Source organism: Littorina saxatilis, linkage group LG9 (genome assembly GCF_037325665.1).
Source record: "Littorina saxatilis isolate snail1 linkage group LG9, US_GU_Lsax_2.0, whole genome shotgun sequence".
NCBI classification, from domain to species: domain Eukaryota; kingdom Metazoa; phylum Mollusca; class Gastropoda; order Littorinimorpha; family Littorinidae; genus Littorina; species Littorina saxatilis.
In genome coordinates, this window is record NC_090253.1 from 7,174,859 (window position 1) to 7,180,858 (window position 6,000).

At 41.2% G+C, this 6,000-nt stretch overlaps 1 long non-coding RNA gene across 1 annotated transcript; it reads right to left on the reverse strand.

Annotated features, from left to right (window-relative positions):
- Positions 1–746: 746 nt before the first annotated feature.
- Positions 747–4,963, reverse strand: LOC138975168 (uncharacterized). Its single transcript, XR_011458534.1, has 4 exons — positions 4,908–4,963; positions 4,275–4,397; positions 1,810–1,923; positions 747–1,083 (listed from the first exon to the last, which is right to left on the reverse strand). It is a non-coding gene; the product is annotated as an uncharacterized lncRNA (long non-coding RNA).
- Positions 4,964–6,000: the final 1,037 nt, after the last annotated feature.

The window sequence follows — 6,000 nt, forward strand, 5'->3', positions numbered from 1 at the left end:
TTAACGATCAAACAAACTCACATAAACAAACTCAATATCCACCACATCTTCTTCGTAAAGATAGCCAACACACATCAAACTAGTTGTCAATGCAGAATGTGCTTTGAAATGAACATAACCCTCTTAAATGCGTCTCGTAAGTAAAACATCACTTGACAGATCGCACTCACAACATTCGACGCCAATATGGAACCACACAAACCCTCGGCTGTGTTCGGGTCGGACTAGAGCAACCAGAGTGACGTCATGTCCGCCCCTATAGTGACTAGGGTCGCCAAGGAAACATGCCCACTGTGTTGTGTGAAGATACCTATTACAATTAATCTTGTCATTCACTTATTGGAACGTGTTGTCTTTCAGTTGTATTGCTAAAAAGAGAAAGAGGTGGTTGGTCGAGAGAGAGAGAGAGGGGGGGGGGGGGGGATAGAGAGGAGAGGGGAGAAGAGGATGTGCGTCTGTGTGTGTGTGTGGTATCTTGTTTTATATATCCGAAAATACTGTAGGTCTGCTGCTTTACACATATCAATTGTAAAAGGACAGCCTATTTATCAGAATGACAGCAGAAACTTTTGGTCAACACACACACACACACACACAAACACACACAAACTCGATCGCACATGTTTTGTTTGTGTTGAAACGCAAACAGAAAGCTACCAGACGTGGTGAAACATGGTTCGATTCCTAATCGAAGTCCATCAAGGCAAATGCAATATTTTCACAAACTCAAGCATAAACATCGCAGGCAATGTTAGGAAGTGTTTAATAATCAAATAAAACGATCAAATAAAAAGTATTGATGATGTCTCTGACGAGCTTCATCACAAAACAACACGCAAAGAGACTTCAGAAATGTCAAAAACAAATCTATTTGAAACCAAATTAAGCAAAAATATCGTAGACAATGTCGAAATTAATCGGAAAAATGCCAGTTAGCAGAGTACATTTACGAGGCATGATTTCAGGGAACGGTGTGACTGGTCCCATTGGGCCGAAAGTAGGCGGTGACAGGAGCGTTGCTATGGGAACCACACTGTGTCCAGTGGTCTCGCGCACGGTCGAAGCATTCATCTTCTACCGCCCCTGCATCAATCAAAGTTGCAGGACAAAAAGAGCGTGTATATTATCAAGAAAGCTCGCACTAGTAACTAACTTACCCAATGATCAAGCGAGTGAAGAGAACGAAAGAGAAAACAAAATACCACCCGATGAACCCCGGGTATCCAGAGGTTGTAGTCAAAGCCTTCAATCAACAAAATAGTTCGGCCCCCAGTTCTTGCAAAAGCTGTTGGGAAGTCAAGTTGCCCCAGGTAAAATCGTGCATTAAGTGCTGAAGACCTTCGCAATTGACCCTTCACAAAAAAACGGGGCTGGACCTAGTGTATGCAAAATGACGCAGGGATACAAGTTGTGGCCAGATGGGGAGTCGGGGGGGGGGGGGGGGTCATTAACCCCCGGATGCTGTTGATAAGAGGTATTCTTGGATTCTTCTCGAGAAAAAAGGTAAATTTTCCGGCTAATGGAGGGGGTGGTGGGGGGGGGGGGGGGGGGGTGGGGTGGCTTCCGGCCGGAAGCAAGGGCCGAGGTGCACGAAAAAGTTACCAACCGGGTGGGAGTCAGCCGCGTCGTTGGATTGGTTGAACTTTAGATTTGTTGTCATTTCGACGATTCAGCTCCCCCCCCCCCCCCCACACACACACACACACACATCCAGCCCTTGAAACTACATAGATCGAAAGAAAAATGCAATCGCAGTTAAAACTAAGCAAGCTGGGTAATTGTATATTCGCAGAGAAACCCTGTACCTACCTGTGTCACGGTTGGTTGAACCCCAGGCATCAAAGAAGAAACCCTCCTGGTCACGGTGAGCTGGACATGACCTGACCTTGACCCAACAGCCCGCTCCGGCCGTTCTCTTTGCCCCTGGGTGAAATTAAGTCAAGGAGTCAAGGTACATTGTCAGATATGAAGCGAAAACAGACAGACAGATAAACGATAAAAGAAAGAAAGAACAAGTCGCGTAAGGCGAAATTACTACATTTAGTCAAGCTGTGGAACTCACAGAATGAAACTGAACGCACTGCATTTTTTCACAATGACCGTAGTCCGCCGCTTGTGCATAACGGAGTGAAACTGACGAGCCTGTTCAGCGCGGTAGTGGTTTCGCTGTGCTGCATAGCACGCTTTTCTGTACCTCTCTTCGTTTTAACTTTCTGAGCGTGTTTTTAATCCAAACATATCATATCTATATGTTTTTGGAATCAGGAACCGACAAGGAATAAGATGAAATTGTTTTTAAATCCATTTTTGACATTTAATTTTGATCATAATTTTTATATTTTTAATTTTCAGAGCTTGTTTTTAATCCAAATATAACATATTTATATGTTTTTGGAATCAGGAAATGATGTAGAATAAGATGAACGTAAATTTGGATCGTTTTATATAAAAAAAATTATTACAATTTTCAGATTTTTAATGACCAAAGTCATTAATTAATTTTTAAGCCACCAAGCTGAAATGCAATACCGAAGTCCGGCCTTCGTCGAAGATTGCTTTACAAAAATTGCAATCAATTTTATTGGAAAATGAGGGTGTGACAGTGCCGCCTAAACTTTTACAAAAAGCCGGATATGACGTCATCAAAAATATTTATCGAAAAAAAGAAAAAAACGTCCGGGGATATCATTCCCAGGAACTCTCATGTCAAATTTCATAAAGATCGGTCCAGTAGTTTGGTCTGAATCGCTCCACACACACACACGCACAGACAGACAGACACACACACATATACACACACACACACACACACACACACACACACACACACATACACATCTACACACACATACACACGTAACATACACACACACATACACACACACACATACACCACGACCCTCGTCTCGATTCTCCCTCTATGTTAAAACATTTAGTCAAAACTTGACTAAATGTAAACAAGTCGCGTAAGGCGAAAATACAATATTTAGTCAAGTAGCTGTCGAACTCACAGAATAAAACTGAACGCAATGCAACGCAGCAAGACCGTATACTCGTAGCATCGTCAGTCCACCGCGCACGGCAAAGGCAGTGAAAGTGACAAGAAGAGCGGGGTAGTACTTGCGCTGAGAAGGATAGCACGCTTTTCTGTACCTCTCTTCGTTTTAACTTTCTGAGCGTGTTTTTGATCCAAACATATCTTCTTCTTCTTCGTCGTTCACTATCCAAACATATCATACGTATATGTTTTTGGAATCAGGAACCGACAAGGAATAAGATGAAAGTGTTTTTAAATTGATTTCGAAAAAAAATTTTGATAATAATTTTTATATATTTAATTTTCAGAGCTTGTTTTTAATCCGAATATAACATATTTATATGTTTTTGGAATCAGCAAATGATGGAGAATAAGATAAACGTAAATTTGGATCGTTTTATAAATATTTTTTTTTTTTTTACAATTTTCAGATTTTTAATGACCAAAGTCATTAATTAATTTTTAAGCCACCAAGCTGAAATGCAATACCGAAGTCCGGGCTTCGTCGAAGATTACTTGACCAAAATTTCAACCAATTTGGTTGAAAAATGAGGGCGTGACAGTGCCGCCTCAACTTTCACGAAAAGCCGGATATGACGTCATCAAAGACATTTATCCAAAAAATGAAAAAAACGTTCGGGGATTTCATACCCAGGAACTCTCATGTCAAATTTCATAAAGATCGGTCCAGTAGTTTAGTCTGAATCGCTCTACACACACGCACGCACACACACACACACACACACACACACACACACACACACACACACATACACCACGACCCTCGTCTCGATTCTCCCTCTATGTAAAAACCACGAAGAACATGACACCCAGAGTTGGGAACAACATTATTAGAGGGTATACCCTTGACAACGTGTACATCGAAATAGAACGCTGTCATAATTCGCCAAGGCCACCTTCAAAAAGTACGAACACGAATGCACACAATATAAATACCGAATTATTCAGAGAATTAGGGTGTTTTTCTTTTGAACGGCCTTTTCTATTTTGTTTCTCTTTCCTGTGCTTTGGCTATGATTTGTTTTTACGTGTTTGGCATAGTAAATTATGTTGTAGTTCTTTTATTCCACACTATTGGTTCGCATGACCTTCTATGTTCAAAAGAACAGCTTGTTGTGTGATCACAGGTTCAAGTTGTATTATATGTCACCCTATAGTCCCTCGATATATTTTTGTTAATAGGCATTGTAACTGTCTGTTTCCATGTCTACCATACCTGTAGGCCCGTAGACAGCAGTAGCTTTAGTACTTCCCGGGGTGGATGTCGCGGGGACCACGGTTGAGTAGTCACAGGGAGGGGGCGAAGATGACGTCAGCTTGATAGGACTGTGCTTGTGGACTGAAAAGGTAATAACAGGCATAAGTAGCATGCATCGCAACAGCAAAATATGACGCCGTTGATTAATCAATATTCTTAGCATGATCAGTTGAAAGAAGAACAACAACTACAATAACATTAAAAACAAAAACAACAACAACATTCATATCAACAACAACAACAACAACAACAGAACAACAACAAAAACAACAAAAACAACAACAACAACAACAACAACAACAACAACAACAACAACAACAACAACAACAAGATATGCTATAAAGGCAAAACCATCTCAACAAAAAACTCCTTCCCTGTTTAATAGAAAGAAACAAATTATGAAAAAAACAGTCATTAATTTCTACATTTTATATCATTGTGACATACACACGCACACACACACACACACACACACATGCACACACTCACACACACACACACACACACACATATGCACACACACACACACACACACGCACGCACACACACACATACACACATACACACACACCCACACACACACACACCAACCTCTCAAGTAGTGAGGCCCGGTAAGAACAGTGGGACCCACTTCATCCAGCTTCACACACACACATAAACACACACACACACACACACACACACACACACATACACACACACATACACACACACACACACACAAACACACACACACATACACACACAAACACACACACACAGACACATAAACACACACACACATGCACACATACACACACAACACACATAGGTGGTTTTACAGTCATTTGGGGTCGGCTGTGTATCAAAATGCCATCTTGCTCAAAACACAGGCATTTGGGGTCTCTTTTGTTTTACGTGTTAGAAAGTTTCTTAAAACTTCAATGAGCGTTAAATGCCATTTTAAAGTGTGAAAACTCATTTCAGGAGGTTATTACATAAAATGCAACCTCCAGCGTGATTTTTAGAAAAACAGGCATTTGGGGACGATGTTTGCTGTACAGCAGTCAAATGGGGACGTATGTGGCCAGAAAGTGCAGAGCTAGAATTACGTTATTGGTGCTATGAATGTTTTAGGTGTTAAAAAGTTTTTTAAAACTTCAATGAGCGTTAAATGCCATTCTAAAGTGTCAAAACTCATTTCAGGAGGTTATTACATAAAATGCAACCTCCAGCGTGATTTTCTAGAAACAAACAGGTATTTGGGGACGATGTTTGCTGTACAGCAGTGAAATGGGGACGTCCAAAAGTGCAGAGCTCCCGCAGAGCTATATGAATGGTTTCATCACATACATGGCGCTAGGCGACATATGTTTTGAAAAATTTTACAAATCACGTTTGTGCGCCCGATATTTTCTTGTCATCTCCAAAGTCAAGGGACAAACACGAAATTCCTTGACTTTTGGGGTAGCGCGACTCTGTTAATTTTAGGAATAAAAAAAAAAAAAATTCATTACTAGGATGTCCCATCGTTGGGAAATTCCGGTCGCTTCCTCCGAGTGGAAAGCTAGCAGTGACAGAGTCGCACTACCCCAAGTCAAGGGATCTATTAGTCCTGTTTCGCCGTTATCCCAATTCGCCCCCATCCCATTTTGGCGACATTTCTCAGGCCAAGTGTCATTTTACCACCATATCATGTACCATT